At 39.4% G+C, this 18,003-nt stretch overlaps 1 protein-coding gene across 4 annotated transcripts in view; it reads left to right on the top strand.

The window, feature by feature from the left end:
* LOC110990838 (uncharacterized) overlaps nt 1–18,003 on the top strand; it is a 131,468-nt gene that overhangs the window by 41,340 nt on the left and 72,125 nt on the right. Inside the window, exon 1 of one of the 4 annotated variants that reach the window (XM_087134647.1) lies at nt 6,542–6,922. The exons of the other annotated variants lie outside the window; for them this stretch is intronic. The gene's annotated coding sequence lies outside the window, so the exon portion shown is untranslated. Of the gene's footprint in view, nt 1–6,541; nt 6,923–18,003 lie in introns of those variants that run through there. 4 annotated transcript variants of the gene reach the window in all.

Genomic DNA, 18,003 nt, shown 5'->3' with positions numbered 1-18,003 from the left:
ACTGAGAACTGAAGAATCCAACAGTAGTTTACACCTGTTTATCTCTCATCAGTTGAATGGTGTGTGTGATCACATATCCCAGGACAAAATCCCCTGCTTGACTTGTGGTAATCATCCAACTGATGCAGGCGTGTGTCTTTTTATAGTAGACAGAAGCAATTGCTCTCTGTAGAAAGGCACAAGTTGTAATGAGAAAGTCCAGTAGTCCACTGGTAACGTTTACTGGTACATGGTTTTTCTCCTGGCTTTCTCACTTTACTATGCGGTGAGTTGTAACCAACAGTTTGAATCGTAGCACAGCTCGTCCAAAACCTCTTTTTTGACCAGTATTTTATATGTGTACATGTGTAAACAGGCACCGAAGATTCCACAATCTATTGATACAATCTCAGAGTGGTGCATTTATAGGCTGTTTACACTTTAGGTATCTGAGATGGTCATCAACTTTGAATTAAAGAGGAGCAGTAATGATGCCTTGTTTGATATGCAAGGTATTGATTGCTTCTTGTTGATCATAGATTTCATTCAGGGAGGACAGGAATCAGTTCAATGAGTTATCAAGAGTTGGAAAAGAGGCAGTTAAATAAAGGATAGGAAGAAGGGATTTAAGAACTAGGATAATCACTTTGTTTACCTAAAAACACCGACAGCCTGCTTTTTCTTAATTAATTTCTCAATAAATTTGTTCCATTTTGATTAAACAAAATGCAAAGTCACTGTAAAAACAAAGTTTGCAGAGAGGTTTTGCTTTTCACTTTGTTAGTCACAGGGATTTTGGTTTAATGAAGGAAATCTACTTTACAGGCGAGAAAGAAACTTCAGGATTGAAGATTGTAATTTCAGATCAATAATGGACAGAGTGACATGGGAATTACAGATATTTCTCGATATAAGAATTTGACCTTAGTGTAATTACTGAGCCACGGATGTGACTGTTTTTGTGTCAAAAGACCAGAATGGTTAGTGAAATACCATTTTGATTAAACTGGTGAAGATTTTCTTTGTTGATCAAAAGTTGGCTATCAAGGAATAGAAAACGTGGTCCAGGAAATGACCTTAACCCTGAAAGAGCCAGAGGGAGTTGGAATCTACGGCTTCGACTTTACCCCTTATTGTATCGGATGTTCAAATTCAATAAAAAGGAATGAGCACAACTCAACAAACAGAGTAAAAGAAACGCAGAGACCTAGTCTGCTAGGTGGAACTAAACGCAACAAAATTCAATCATTTACATTTCGTCTTTTATACACTTGGACTGGCCGCCAACGCGGACCGATATATGCAAAATAGTGCCAAATTAACATAACAGTGGATATCACACCCCTGTAACGTAGGAATGCAATTTTTTCATGCATTGAGACTTCATTAGGTTTTTTGTAGCTTCTTGCATTTTTGAAACCTTTTTGTGAAAAATTTATATCATCCTTACACAGCACCCATAATTCCGAGACAGGTCTGCTAACACTGTACTTTTTTTACTGGCATGCTCAATGCACACTGGCTGGGATGCACATGTTTTTGAACTTCAAATGAGCTGAGCAACAGAAACACTTGTCAGATTAAGTTGAAATTTTATATTTGTACTTGCCAAGTTTGAAAAACCATGGTGCAGCCAAGTTCCAGCGGAATCTCCTCAACCCTGCTCTTTAAAGATAAAGCATTGTAAAGAGAAATTGACATTGTAATAAAAATGGATCAAGTACTGTACATGTACAGTATTTATGCTATCTCGGTATATGTACATGTACCTATGTACATGTATACATTTAACGATAAGTGCCTGGATCATGGATTAGAATGGGTACCGGTACATGAAAGTTGGTTGTGTTGGAGGGTACTAGTATGAATCCAATTCGATGATGTTTCATGGTTTATGTTTACTTCACTACCAATTTCTTTACTGAGTAACCTTAGGCTTTGTGTAAGCTTGGGAACAGCTGAATGTTCTTGTTAACATATCAGTAAAAGTTGCACTTACCATTTTGGAGGCTGTCTTGTAGACACAGTTCTGCCTGACAATCACGGCTTTACAAGCGTCAACTTGTTTCACAGTGACATTGTTGAATTGACACGTTCTCATATACATATACATGTAGATTGAATAACTGACATTAAGGATCCATGTAGCAAGCCATTTGGCATTGTCTACAGCTTGTGAGGGTGAGTTTCTTGTGGGAATATTTTCCTTGAAGGTGTAGCGAAGAAGACAGTACGGTAGGGTTGGGTGTGATTTAAAAGCAGATTGTGAAAGTTCATCACAGCAGAGCATTGTGAATGTAGGGGTTTCTGCGCATACTTCCACCATACAATGATGCGTTTGAGTGTGGAGCAAAAACGCTTTATCACAGTGCCATCAAAAAGTGCCGTGGATAGATGAGTAAATCACCTATTTTAACCCTAACCCTCCTCAATCCTTCACCTGTTGGAGGACTGAGGAGTGTTAGGGTTAACAGCATTCTCATTCCAGTTGATATCCTCTGGCTTTTGTTTCTTGGTGCACACAACTTCATCAATCTCTCCGTACGAGCAAAGCCTGGTCACTTGTCCGAGGGTAGAAGGAAATCTTCTCTGTTCCTCAGATGAAGTCTTTCTCTTGTAATATTTGTTAGGAATGGAATGGCCAACTGCACATTGAATTGCCATTTTACTAATGTCCTCTTACTCCTGTGACTATATTGTAGCATGAGATTCCTGTATTATCTCTCGTAAATCCTTATGGTCAAGGAAGTAAAATGGCATCACTGAGAAGAATTTGTACCACAGAGGGCAAGAAACACTCTTGCCCCCATGTAGATGTTAAGGTGTTCCTTTGGTGAATTAATTGATGCAGCTTCTCTCTGGGAAATTTATCCAGATGGGTACGTGGACCGGTACCTACCGGTACTGTCATGGTGTGCGTTATCCAGTGTTGTGCTTGGGACAAAATGCACCAATTAGTTGTGCAGAATTCATTGGATTGTATCGTCAGACTTCAGTTGCACTGATGATGCAAGGAGCCATGTTGCCTAGGCAACCATTACATGTGAAAGTGGTAATCACTGGTCTAAAAGTTGGTAGGATGTTTGTGCAATGTGTCAGAGTTCTGATTACTCTGTGAAGACCTATGCATTTCTCTGTTTAAAGTTAAGTATTTCTGAATAATTTTTTTAACTTTTGAAATAAATAAGAATGATAATTTATTCATTTACCGGTATATTGTTTGTGTACCTGTACATGTATGGTAATGCTGCACAGACCCAAATGTGCATATTTTGATTTTACACTCGTGGCCTGCTTGATCAATATTTTGACCTTTAATTTTGGGCATTAGGAAAGCGTGTACATGTATGGAAATTTCTTTCTAGACTTGTGATGTCAAATGTACATTGTACATGTACATCTGGACAGAATATCTAGCGGCCTGTTTTTGTGAGAGACCTCAATCCTCATGCATACATGTACTTACCCACAAGATTATCAGTAAAATCCAAAAATTTGCATTGTCTTTAATCCATCCAATTTAGCTTGTCACATTTTACTCAAATGTAAGAATTTCCTCTCAAATTAGGAACAAAACAGTGAGGTGGTTGTTCAGCAGTTCCTGTCATGGCTGCTGCATATATACCTCAGAGGATTTGAGCAAGTAGACAGTGAGTCTACTCCAGTGTGCCAAGCATCGCTGCTTTCTGTTATCTGGGGACGTCAGCCCAATATGTGAATGCTAAACAGACATAGCACTTCTTCATTTATGGATCGACAGAGTTGGGCCAGGAGATTCGTTCTTTCAAGTCTTGTTAAACCTGACCTGATGGAAATGCGAGTGGAGCAATAAGGGAATTTCAGGGAACACTCTGAATATTTTGTGAGGTGGTTCCAAGTGCCCGTAGGGAAAATCTTCACTTTTTTGTCATTGAGCATAGATGGATTGACTAAGATCTGAACAGTGAATACTGGATTTAAGGGAAGATAATGACTATGGCAGTTTTGGGATGAAGTCACTTGTAATTTTTCTTGAGTATCTTCAAATTTTGAACCAAATGAACCAATCAAACTGAGCTCAAGAATGTACAGTGCAAACATACCCTAAAATTATTTGCCTGTAACCCTTATTAGAAACAGGATTTTCAAGGTTGCGGTGCAGTGCCAAGACAAATATTCCGGCAGAATTACTTGTGAGCAGATTCCAATGTAGGCAGTTTTTTTTTTAGAAACCAGTGTTTAATTGCACAATGCAGCCACATCTAAGCAAATTCAATACTTGTGTGAATATGCGCATATTGTATCTTAACTTCAAAACTTTGGATAAAGGGAGACACAGTTGGGTCCTGCAACCTTTTAAAATACTTGTGCAAAGAAATCGATCAGCATGGAAACTGAAACACTGACTTACCGGTACACGTTTAGTCTTCCCCCAAGACTGGTTTGACTGTTGGCCAGTGCACCGTGCAGGTGACACATACTGGTGGGCACAGCCGAATAGTAGTGTCAGTAGAAGGTGCTATATTCACAAGAGACGACTTGCCAGAGAACCAGTCTTGTAAAATCTCGCAGGCTTACCAGAAAAATTCTGAGCATACCTCATGCACTCAAGTTACCATGAATGATTGCACGTTTGCACTGCTGAAAACCACGCGCCATGCAGACTACAGTTTTTGGCAGTGTGCACACATAATCATTCATTTTAACTTTAGCGCATGAGGTGTGCTCAACATTTTCTGAGTAAACCTGCCAGATGGTTTTCTGGCAATTCATCTCTGGCAATTCATCTCATCATCAAATAGCACCTTCTATTGGTACTTCTATTCGGCTGTGCTGGCCAGCACACCGTCTCCTTCATGGTGCACCGGCCAAACAGTGAACCAGTCTTAGGGCAAGACTACTACATGTTCAACTAACTGACCCGACTGTCTTCTGCAGTACCCGCTGCTCATCGACTCAAACTAGTCAGACTACCCTGAGTGGTAATCGCAGAGGGTCATGGGTTGGAGACCCTGCCAAATAAGCTTGCAAATTTTATCACAACCCAGTAGACCACACTGAGTATATTCCGGTTATAATGTTACCAATATGAACAGCAAATTCCCAAATATAAAATCAACCTGACTATCATGTGTCAGGGCACATATATGGTCTGACAAATAATAAATTCCCTTCTTGGCACACTTGGCAATCTCCTTGCAACTAAGAGGACCCTTGGTACTTCATTGTCCCCGGACTTCCTTGATAGGAAAGACCAAATTGGCAAATAGGGGTTAGGAGATGGTTGTCATGGGGGATGACCAGTATATATGTATCCCAGATCCCATCTTGATGCTGTTCCCCTCAGCCTCCTTGGAAAGCACTGGAGGACCATGGAAAATGAAATTTCAAAGATGAGGAAGATATTAAAGACAGGTTACCGTATCTGGCCAACTGCCATATACCAAGAGGGGGGTACCGGTACCAGTTACCTCTTGATAGTAGGATACCAAGAGAGTAGGTAAGGATGGATTGCTTTGGTGACTGCATCATGTTGAAGACAAACTCTCAGATTGTGACGGTGTTGGTTGCTTGGTTTTGTTCTGGCCTCTTTGGGAAAATCTAGCCTTTATCAGACCTGCAATGTCGTGCAGTAAGGCACAATGTCCACATGTAAAACTGCTGTCACTTTGTACCATGAAATACCGGTAATGCTGGGAAAGGGAGATGTGTTGTTCAGAGTATGTTATGACCAGTGACAGATCTAAGTTCACTACAATACAAGAAAAAATGTTGCCAGACGGAGGGAGGTGGGAGGAAGGCTGGTGGAGAACCACTTTGGGAGAGGTGCAGACCACTCATAAGCAGTGAACTGATAAACCATTAACTGTGTAAAGGGGTCAATTTCGAGATATTTTTCAAGCAATTTGGTTAGTGCTGTAAGTGCCAAGGTTCGGTTTGGCTGCAGCACTAAATTTGGTGATATTTTTTGTATTGTCCCGTGTAGGCATGCCACGGACAATTGCGTGCTTTTTGTATCGACTCCGTATCAGTCGTATTCAACAACTGTCATGTGCTCTCCCATAATGCACCTGTGGGTTTTCAATTAGACAGTGTACCCTAAATGGTGTGCAGGATACTTCATCTTTCGTCTTTTTTCATTTATATGTAGTTCACTTTTTTCTTTTTCTTTTTTACCATTGCCAAGCATACATGTACATCTATGTGAAGATGCAATTGTGTACTTTTATAAAACAAACTTGAATGTGAGGAAATTGTTTTTCCAAAGATGTGATCTTTTAATGCTCTGTACTTGACTATTCTACCGGTCTATTCCTTACATCACTGACCAGTGTACTACAAGTAATCCCAGCCCCCCCCCAAAAAAATTTCCCATCTCTTTCATCCCTCATTCCCATAATTTCCTCCTTCCCTCATCCCCAACTCCATCCAATGATGCAGTCACAAAGCAGAAGGCATAAGATAAGAACCCACAGCCTGCTAAGTGGAGCAGCCAGTGGCAGTCTTGTCCAATCCCAGTACAGATCTGATTGATCAGGAAATTTGCCCCGTACAAATCCTCCTGCTGCATGCGTGCATACATCGGCACGGCACCCTTACACACTGGCTGTGTCAATAGGAAACAGCAGGCTTCTCTGTTTAATAGTGATCGTGAGAACCAGTCCCTCGACTATAGGCCAAGCTGGTTACACACTGGACGTTGGTTGGATTGGTGGGCTGGCACTGAACACGTTCACTGTACACAAAGAGAAATCATCTGTTGGAATCATACAGCCTTGGTAGGTCGTCGATTAATGGGCATTTCTGAGTGATGCGCTGGTCTGTTTCTGAGTGATGAGCTGGTCTGGATGGTTGCACAATGTAGCTATGATTCAGATACAGGATTATTGAACAGCCTCCAACGAATTCAAATGCACAGTGCCTAGTCACAAACACTCAGTGAAAATGGCCTTGGAAAAATTAGGTAAGTAGAGGATTTGGACACTTTTTGTCAGTGAAGATTAACAAGGATGATGTAATTTTGAGTGTGTCAGACTTTGTTCAAGGACAACACCTGATCACAATATCAATGGTTCAATGTTGTCAATGCTGCTTTTTTGGGGGGGGCTTACACTTCTGCATCTTTAGTTGATGTGAGTTGATGAAATCACAAATGAAAGGCAACTGGGATGATTTGGTTGTTTACAAGATCAGACAGGAAGAGCAAGGAAGAAATTGTAGTTTTGTTGTCTGTAGACATGTACTGTAGAGGTAGCATTAGTAGGTATGACTCGTCTTGTACCATGCTTGGCATTGATAATAAGTTTAGATGTATGTAGGTGTTTGCAAGTGTAAGAGGTTCATCTGTAGAATTATCAGCAGTTGTATGACAGTGTTCTTAAACTGACCAGTAAGACTAGTAAAAAGAAAAGACCCATTTTCCTTTTAGTTTTTCATTAAAAACCTGTGAATTTGCAGTTCCAGCATTTCACTTGTCTTGCTTTCAATAAAACAATGGTCAGTTGCACAAGATGAGAACTTCATCACTTCGCCTTTAGGTTTATAGCAATGTACAAAATTTATGGATGATGGGTTCTCCCCTGCCCATCTATCACCAGGCAGTCCGACTTGTCTAATCAGTCTGTTGCTTGTTTAGAAACAAAAAAATGACTTGTACAAGCAGTTTCATTTACACTGTGTTTGCCTTGTTTGCTTAGTGCACTTTGGTCTAAGATGAAGACACATGTACATGTAATTGGGTTGTTTTGTATGCTTCATTTGCATATGTAAGCAAATAGTCGCTAGTGGTAAACACAGACCAGTACATGTACATTATTAACACAGCCTAGTGGTGCACAGGATAATAATAAACATCAATTCTATGAAGCAAAACTGTAGGCCTACACCTGTGCGGGGGTCGCGTTGAAGAGTTACAGGCATAGCTGCTTGAGATCAGTAGCATTCAGGCAAGTCCATCGCCATGGAAACCACAGCATAATCTAGGAAGTAGCATTTGGACCAGCCAGTCCACTGTTAAATGCACAGCTGGGTGGGAAGAATAATTTGTCACGTCTGAAGAAGAATATGTGTAATTTTTTTTTATTTATATAAACATCAAATTTTTGCGGTAAAAGACCATATTGTAATTTGATTTATAGATAAACATTACCACACATATAAAATATTTTTAAAAAGACAGCAGAATTATTAATTAGAAAGATACATGTACATAGATACAAAAATTATGTTAAACAAATAAAACACAGTTATATAAATGAAATACTCATTTCCCCGTGTTGCTTACAATTAGGTATTCATACATGTATTTTACAGTTTGGTGCGAAATAGTACTACAAAGCAGCAGAAGATAGGAAAAATACAGCTTTGAAAAATATTGAAGAATAAACCAAAATCTGAAACAGTTATATGTACTGGTACATGTATGATGCTGCATTTGTTATATTGAAGTATCATTGGTCACTGCTTTTTGTTATAGTGAAGCACAGTATCATGGGTCCAGGCCTCGACATTAACGGTTGTCCAGTTGCCCGGGACAAGCAATTTCTTCTTTCAAGCAAGTAAAAATAAATAAAAGACAAATTGCCCGATGAACAGGTACTTTTTTCTCAAAATAAATGTGTCTGTTTTTCGTGGCCAAGAATAGCAGTCAGCCAATTTACCTTCGATCTGTTGTTTTCCTCTTCACAAAGCTTATAAAAAGTGGTAAAAAGTAAACAGTTACATGTGTAGTGATTTTTTGCGTTGTTACGTACATGTACGTGTACAAATTTGCACGCAATAAGCACGCTGTACATTTAGCAGGGCACCTTTCCACATAAGGGAAAATGCATACACAAATAAACTGTAAGATACCCTTGTGTCTGGGTACCAACCCTCATTGGTTATTGCACACGCGGCACAGCAGAGCTTTGATGGCTGGAAGCTCGAAGACTGTTTTACGTGTGGCTGTGACTTAAACATTAGTGAATTTTGCCTGGTACTTATGTGGGTACTTTTTGCATATATGACACCAGGCAAAATTGTCCACTGGTTAAGAAATAGCCATTGCCCAAACTTGTATGAATGATGCACACTCCCTGCGTAGACGGACGCAATAGTTGGGGGTGATGTATATTCATGTCGTATTGTGGCCAAGAAGGAACTTACTGTCCCGGGAAGCAATGAGCAACTAAACCAGGGTTTGGGCAAGTAAAACCTTACCTCGGGCACATAAAGTTTCAGTGCTACTTGCCCGATGACAACCAAATGTACTTTAAAAAAGTAATGTTGAGGCCTGCATGGGTCACTGCTTTTTGTTATATTGCAGTGTCATTGGTCACTGCTTTTATGGGATCATGGAAACATACATGTTCATGTAACTGTTTCAGATTTTGGTTTGTTCTGCAATATTTATCAAAGCTTGTATTATTCTTTTCTGCTGCTTTGCAGTAAGCCTGTAGTATTACTTCAACATAGTACATGTACAATGTATGTTTCATTTGCAACCTACACACACACAGCTTGTATACATGCATACACATCTTTATGTACACAGTGACTGAACAAAATTATCTAATCCTGAAAGTCAGGGAAGTCATACAGTCACTTGGGCAATGTTTTAAGGCCGTGCTACATGTATTCGATTTGGAAATAAAAGGCCCGCAGTACAACATTTTATTTACATGTTACATCAAATCCAGTCCAACAAAGCAAAGCTAACATATCTAATTGTAATTTTTTTTCTCACGATGTATTACATTTGTAAACAAATAATCCGAATAGAGGGTTAACTAAAATAAAGCTCTCTTTAATTAAGCCCAAATCCTAAACAGTCACAACTCACTCTGTCACAAGCAGCTAATAAAAGGATTTCAAAATCTCCACGATTTGATTTTTATGAGAGTAGATACTTTAGCTCAGCAGGGTATCCATAACCCAGTACCAGCCGGGATGAAATGGCGATGGGGATACGGTATGTCAACACGAGTGGAGAGATTCAGGAAGTATAAGAGGAAGATGAGTCAATGAGAGAGCATTCTAATCAATGCTCTGCATCGTCGTCACCCTCCTCGTCATTCAGGACATTATAAAAAAAAGAGAGCATCTGCAAATCTCTGCATCTCTTCCTTAATGCATCCCGTGACTTCTGGCTCTGGCAGGAGTCATGCCAATTACTTAGTAAATCTGAGCATTTTGGCATTTGGCAAATGGAATTCCTCAGGATTGAGGTTTGATTTTATTGGCTGTAATGCGATCAGTTCAGATATCGGCATGACTTTTTTCCCCTATGGAAGCTTGCATAGCGCTGTGAAGACATTACATTGCAGGGTGAAATGAACATTCAATTGATGAAGTACTCGCAATTGTGGCTTACCACTTGGAAATATATGACAGTTTAGAAGCAATCATTTCCAGGTACCGGTAATGCATATCATCTGTGATTCTCTGTCTGCAAACATCTGAGCTATTTTTTGTCCCCTTCGAATTACTATTTCAAAGGTCTGAAAATACTCTAAATTGCTTTGTATCATTTCCTCAGATGTTGTACTATTAGGGATTGTTTGTCCATTTCACACCGATTGCATCTTCATAACAACATGTGAGAGTGTCTTGGCGAACTGTGCTTATGCTTTTGAAACACCTGGAAGTGATAAGTTTTCACATGTTTAAAAAGTTGCAGTCTGTTGTCAGCACACTGCCTTTACAGTTGCTGCATTTTGTTGTTGGTATTTTGGGTACTTGGGATATATTGGCATTTATCGGGTTCAAAGGAGAGAAAGGTTGAAAGAAGTACCCTGCATTATATAAAACTCTTCTTCAGGTTCAGTTCGTCTAAAATATTGGTTAAGTTTACTCAGGTGAATTTAAATTTTGATACTGCAAACAGATGTGATGAGTGAATGTACACATGTTGTACCTAAGACTTCTGATAGATGCGACACTTCACCTCTTGTTTGACCATTCAGGAGAGAAATCAAAACCATTTTTTTGCACAGAGGCAACCTGCCTGTGCTCATGTTGAAGTGTCTTTTAGACGACAAAGATATTAGAACATGAGCATGTGCAGATCACTGTTATGCTGTGCTACGTGTATACTTCGCTGTTCACTGCTATGCCGTTTGCTGCTATGTGACAATCAGTGGGAGTACACCAGTACGGACAGTATTAATTTTGACAGTGATATGGTTCACGGTATTTTTGATGTGGAATAAATGCGAAGAAAGAAATCTTCTGTTTTGATTTTGAAACAGTCATACCAGTGGCTATATCATTTAATTTTTAAACAGTCATACCAATGGCTATATCGTTTGATCTTGAAACAGTCATACCAGTGGCTATATCGTTTGATCTTGACTCAGTCATAAGCTTAAGGAGTTGTCTAGCTGAAATTGAATTTTTACTCCACTGTACAATACATGTGATTGTACCGGTATCTTTGGTTGAAAGTAATGCATTCTTCAATCCATTTGCCAAATAACAAAATATTTTATCATGTACAAGTGTGTACGTTTTGTTAACCCAATGCCCCTAGGGTGTATGTAAAATCATATTGAAATCCGAGGATTTGGGACTCACATGTAAATACATGTACTGCGGTGTATAGTTCAACAAGATTGTGAATGTAAAAGTCAAGTGCATGTAGTCATTTATTGATCAGCTTTAATTGTATTTCACATCTGTGTTGAACGAGGGGAGTTGTCAATGATCTTGTATTTCATTCTCCATTTCATAATTAATTGCACCCATTTATTTCGTTTTGAGGACTGTTTATTTGCCACCGGCTGTTTGTCTCAATGGTGTTATATTATGTATTAATGTTACTCCTGGCATGCAAACTCTCCACGCGAGTGAGTCCTTAGTATTCTGTAATGTGGCTTCAACGCTCCAGTTATCAGTTCAGCTATCCTTGCGTGAAATCAGAGTGACTAACGACAGGGTGACGTGCCAAGAAAGATGTCTTTGAAATCAAAGCCGAGCTTTTTATTTCTGTAGGCACATTGTCCAGAATGGATGTGTACACACTGTCCAGACCGGTGCTGTTGTAAAGCGAGGCAAAAGCACCAAAATGTTGACTTTGTTGGATCTGTCTTAATGAAATTGTCGTCTTGCCTTAATCTTGCAGGTTTACAGTGTGGAAAATTGTTTACACAAGCTACAGCACAACTGATTGCTGTAATTTTCTGTCACATTAAATTTGTAAAGACTGTTTATTTTAGATTGTTGCGGAAGTGTTAGCATGAACAGTGCCCATTGAGCATTCCCATTTATCTTGCTTTGGCCAAACTGTATTTTACGATCTGTTTACTAGCTGGCTCCAAAGTGCTTCGACATTTTACCATATGCTTATAAATTCAATCAAAATCAACCTGTGAATGGTCTGAATGTTGCTTGAAAATAGCGTGTCTTATTTTAAATGTAGTGCATGTGTGTAGCTGTTTTGAGCTAAAAATGACCAAGCATGTCTGAAAATAAAAAATACTCTTCAGTTTTCAAATTTTCAACTCCAAAAGTTGCATACGTAGTCATCCTGTTCTTGTGGATCGCCCCTATTGTTACATGAACATATAGATGTACATATAAATGTGCATCATTGGTAACCTCAATACCATTTGATAGAATTAAATGAAAGCATATTTTACATGTACATGTAATTCAAATATGTGTATAAACAACACTATCATTCCTGAAATCAACTGTAGTTCACCGCGGTACATTTCTGACCTAATTTCAGCTCTCAAATGACCATATATGAATGTGGCTGGTCTCGGCATACCTGTGGGGAAATGTATATTCCCTGTACGCAGACATACAGTATGTTGTCACAGTGATCATATTCGACACTCTGCAGAGCATATGTGTCACAGCATTTAGAAATGCCGCAGTCAAACCACAGAGTGTACATCAGCTTCCTGATGTCATTTATTTTGTCATTCCTGGGATTTAGATGACATCCAGACTGCCGCAAGGGAGTTCTGTGTCTTCATATCACACATGCACATACGCACAGTATGCCATGTGATTTCCTTTAAACCTACAACATTTGTTATTTTTCTTTTCCTTGGTTGTGATTTTTGTTATAAGTTCTAACTGGCTTTTCATAGTAACTCAGTTTTGTAAAGTTTGACTTATCTTCATTCATTCAATGGTAGGCCTCTAAAAAATGCTTCAGGTAAATTGGGCACTTGCAAGCCTAAAAAGTTTGAACAGGATTTAGGGCTTAGCATTCAGCCGAGAATAACAGAGTGGCTTCCCTGATGTTTTGGCTGCATTCTGCTTTGTCTCATCTTCACTTTCATCTTCCTCTCTTCTTTGTCCCACAAGTATAAAGCACACATCTCACACTGTCTGCCTGATGAACACTGTCAATGTTATGATTTTGTCTGTCTGCTCCTGTGGAGGTTACTTCCTGGGACACAAAGAGTGAAGCCAGAGGCTGTGCAAACACTCTGCCTATGGGGTACATGGGATAATGTTATCACAGCCTGGTGTCACACTGAGCCTACTGAGGCCCTGGTCCAACCCTTGTTGGTTGATTGTCACGCTTTCTATTTTTCCTTGGAGTGCAAATCCCATGTCAGGGATTGATATGGAAGTTGGAAATGCATTGGATTTTGTCCAGGGTGGCTCAGAGTAAATTGAACAAGTACATGTAGCTGTGGGGTGTTTTTGCAAATGGATCGTTTGATCATTTGGGAAAATTGTTTGAGTTCTTCTGGCTCTTTGAACATTGCTATCAAGTGATTTATGTTCAGAATGGAAGAAACTGATGAAGGATATGCTGTTATGACAAATATGATGATGATTAATAGTGGCGTGTTGATTGTAGAACTTAAGTTCTCTGAGATTTTATAATGATGGACTCTCTCCTTTTTATAGTGATTTCACAATAGCTTACTGAGAACATCATTTCAGTGTTTCAGTTCTGCGTTCTTTGCAAAGTAATATCTGAAAGGCATGTTAAAAAGTTCAGCCATTATTTAGATACATGATCTTGTAACTGTACATTCAGAATGAATATATTTCATAGTTTGTGACATAACAGGCTATCCAAATCCTGAGATGAAGCCTGACCAATAACCACAAGCCTGCCATTGCAGTGCCTTAGTAAGCTATGTGTATGACCCTCAGTGGAAAGTGGGTCAGTCTCTGCTTGACTCAAGCTAGAATTGTCCAATAAAATAACCTCATAACATCAATGACAAATTAATTTCACACGCTACACAAAGACAGCACCCTGTACACGTGCGCTACTCCACAGCAGTACATGTCATGTGAAACTGGGAATGCTATGTGTATTGTCATTAGTCACTCTCATCATTTGGTCCAATACATTCATTTTCATAATATGTACATGTATATATTTTCGCTTTTCTGCCAAGGCTGTGAGTCTATGACAGATGTGGGATTGGGAAAAAATCACAGAGTTATTGCAAAATGGATGTGTAAATTGGCTTTGCTGTGTGATCTTTAAGTTTGTGTTGCCAGGGGATGTCACTGAAACCGGCATAGCCTTGTGTTGTCATAAAATATTCAGACTCTTTGAGCCCTTAGAGTGCACTCCTATCAATATGATGATAGATGATTCTTTAATGAGGAATCATGATACATGCAATTAGCATAAAATAATCTTTCAATTGATTTGTTCCATAGTTCAAAATCAGAAAAAAAAAGTCACCCAGCCTGAATTGCCATTGTATGTGCATTTTTAATATTCTACAATATCTGTACAATTGTAATTAACATGAAATTGAATGTCATGAAAATCAGAACAAGTCTCACGCACAAGTGAATGCGTTGGTTGTATTGTAAAATTTAAGCATTCATCCCAGGGCACAGCATGGCCATATTTCCAAAAACCAAAGTGCCATTCCACAGCTAAATGGTATAGTTCCATTGCTTGCTCAGAAAAAAATGTCAGAATTGTAGATGGTACGATGCAAGGATATACTTAGGCTTGGGTTTACTTCCATGTTTCAGACTTCATTCAAGATTCATTGCGGCCCTGTTGTGTAAAATACAAATAAATTAACATCTGCAAAAAAGAATTAAGGAAAGAGAACATAAAGCAGTGACAAGAATATTTTCATTTAGTGACCAAATGGAAGGTTCAGTCCCCTCAAGGTGAAGTCAAATGGAATGGGTTGTCCATCTATCACTGAATGAAGCTTACGATTGCACTCATAAATGTTCATTATTTGTATGCAGCATTAGTTTAAAGAGCTTCAGTTGACGTGATGCAAGTTTGAAGTCAGCAGGCTGAGTAACCTGGGCACTGTGGCCTCTGTTGGCCAGAGTAAGGGAGTATGAAAGCCTCATAACCTCCACATTTGGCCTATTGGTCAGGGCCACTGGACAGTGTACTGTAGGGCAGGTAGGGCACGTGAGCGTGTGCATGTACATGTACACTAAGTCCATGGCCCCACTGTATTCATATTGTAACATCAAATAGACCGTTTCACTGTGTTGTCCGTCTGAGTATTACAGTTTTCTCTTTGTCTTATTTTTCTCTAAATCACCTCAAAATGACTCATCCTAACACAGAGTCAACCCATCTGTATTCACACCCTACATGTACCATGACCTATCTTTCCCCAAAAAAGATTGGAGCTAAAAAATTCAGCAAGAATAAAACCCTGGCCTGTATGGTTCAGGGAGGTCCTTTGTTTAGAAGGCATCAACTCCCAAGGACAAATGCTGAAGCTATCTCTGTGTTAGTAATATGATTGATGGCGATCGGTGTTCATGATGATGTCTTGTTTGGAGCTTTCTATATGATTGTTGAGTCATCCTGTTTTATCCAAACTCGTTATCCTTGTAAATGAAGGCATGCACAGAGGCATGTTGGTGATATTTGTGATACATATAGCTCCCTTGGGTACAGTGTTTTGTACTCCTTCTATGTCATTGCCTGTGTGTTGTTGTGAGAAGTACCTTGGTGAAAGACAACATTGTTAGTTAATTAACAAAAAAATACATTTTATAACATTGGCCATGTCTTAATTTGTCTTTGATTCGAGTGGATGAAAAAGAAACTGAAAAGACAAAAAAAAGATGAATTGCAGTTTCAATGTACATGTACATCCATTTACATGTAGATGGATGTATTGGTACTGTACTTGTACATTAACAGAATGAACCAGCCACCATCTACATGTACACTTTCATCTTAGTCCATGCTATGAAAACAATAATCACAGATTTCCAATCAAGCTGTCTGAATTACAATCCAGACCATTGGAGCTAAAAAAGACAGGCACGTGCAGCTTGTGAGCAGTGCATGCAGTTTTGTTGACACTGCTACAGTACATGTACATATAATTTAGTAAACCTCAGCTTTTCAATGTACACCAACATGTGTGAGCATGGATGATGCATGGAAGATTCAGGCATATTGGTACAAGACAGGTGAAGAATGAGCTGTCCTTGTCCACGTCCAAAATAACAGGTGTTCATGTATGTTCACATAAGTTGAAGCAAGTGTCTGATGTAGCAGAACAGGGATTGCTGGTGCACATGTACATGTACTTGGATTGAATGTCAGCATGGACTGTAAAGTCATTAGCCCCAGTTGCAGTCACTGTTCAAGGTGTACTGAAGTTTACCCCGACTCTCATCAATATTTCCTTTCCAACAAGCTATCTCTATATCTGATGTTCTAGGTACATGTACAGGTAACAGTTTCTGCATACGTACCTTTTAACCTGCTATTGAAAAAAGAAAGAGCCATCTTGGTGTTCCAAAATACTATGCTTAGAATCAAGCTTGACTAAGGTAATTCAGGAACAGCACTATTCTTGCACAAGGTCTCCCATATCATTGTTGCCATACATGGACTTGCATGCATGCTTCATTCTCAAATGACCTTGCCATTTTGAAATACTGGGATTAATTATTCTGTCCCCTCTACAGATCTAAAGGGATTCAGCAAAAGTTGCCTGTTCTTGGATCTTGCTTGATTCAACGCAGTAGAAAATAACAAAATAAAGAGTTCAAAGCACAACACACACATGTCCCGTCATTCATTTTTAGATGTGACTGAGGCTGAAATGCACATCTGCCAATTCTTGTGTCTTAATATCATTACTCAGACAATCTTGAAGGGTGACAAATGTAGCGGGGAAATGTAAGATCGGTGCGCAATAGTTTCTGAGTGTAGAAATGAAAGGAGATCAGTCTGATGAAAAGGATGCAGTCAAAAAGCTGGAAATGATTGCCAGGATATGAGAATTAGGATACAAGAAGGATGAGGGAAGTGTGAAGGGAGGATGGGAGAAACCTGAACCAAGTACCGAGGGGGGATGCGGTAAGAATCTGAAAGCTGAGATTGCGCATCCACAGGTCTTGACTGCGCCCTGTGGCCATTTCAATATTAGCCCTGAAGTGGAATCATGGTAGAGAGGCAGCAGTACAAACATACCACAGGGAGCGGGCAACTCTTCATTAGCAGAGCTGGGTAATCTAATATGGCTTGACCACTGGGTTTTGGTGATTGGGTGGGGGGGGTTGTCAGGACACTCAGATGACAGATTGGTGGTAAAGGCTGGACGCCTGGAAATAGTGGATGGAAATAAGGTCTGTGGTGAAAGACGAGTTTAGGATGACCACTTAAAACCATAAGAACACTCTAATAAGCATAGCTGAGTTTAGGATGTGACAATGGTAAGGCAGATGTGCCAAAGAAAAGAACAGTGAACCTACTACCTGCCAACATCTTTCAGTTCTTGAAATAAATGTAAGCCCTGCAGGAAATAGAAAAATTGTCATGTTGCATTTGTCATTTCTTTACTTCTCCTCTGGGAATGTAAATTTGATTTTTGCTGCCTTGTGTCATTTTCATAGCTCTAAGAAATTACACTTTGGAAAAGTAGCGGGAAAAAAGTAGTCGAAATGAACTTGATTGCATTTCAGCTACTGATCACCACTCAGCTTTGGTTGCTGCAATTTTAATTGCCATCTGCATGTAAGTTGGAGGAGGTTGGCCTTGAATTAGGTTAGTGGTTGAGGATATCATCTAACAATCCCAGGTCTTCCACTCACTTAAGATTGGCCAATTAGATTAGAATT

Source organism: Acanthaster planci, linkage group LG03, assembly GCF_054643075.1.
Source record: "Acanthaster planci isolate LZ-2023a linkage group LG03, COTS_SCS, whole genome shotgun sequence".
Lineage (NCBI taxonomy): Eukaryota > Metazoa > Echinodermata > Asteroidea > Valvatida > Acanthasteridae > Acanthaster > Acanthaster planci.
This window is presented reverse-complemented; position numbering and strand designations above follow the sequence as displayed.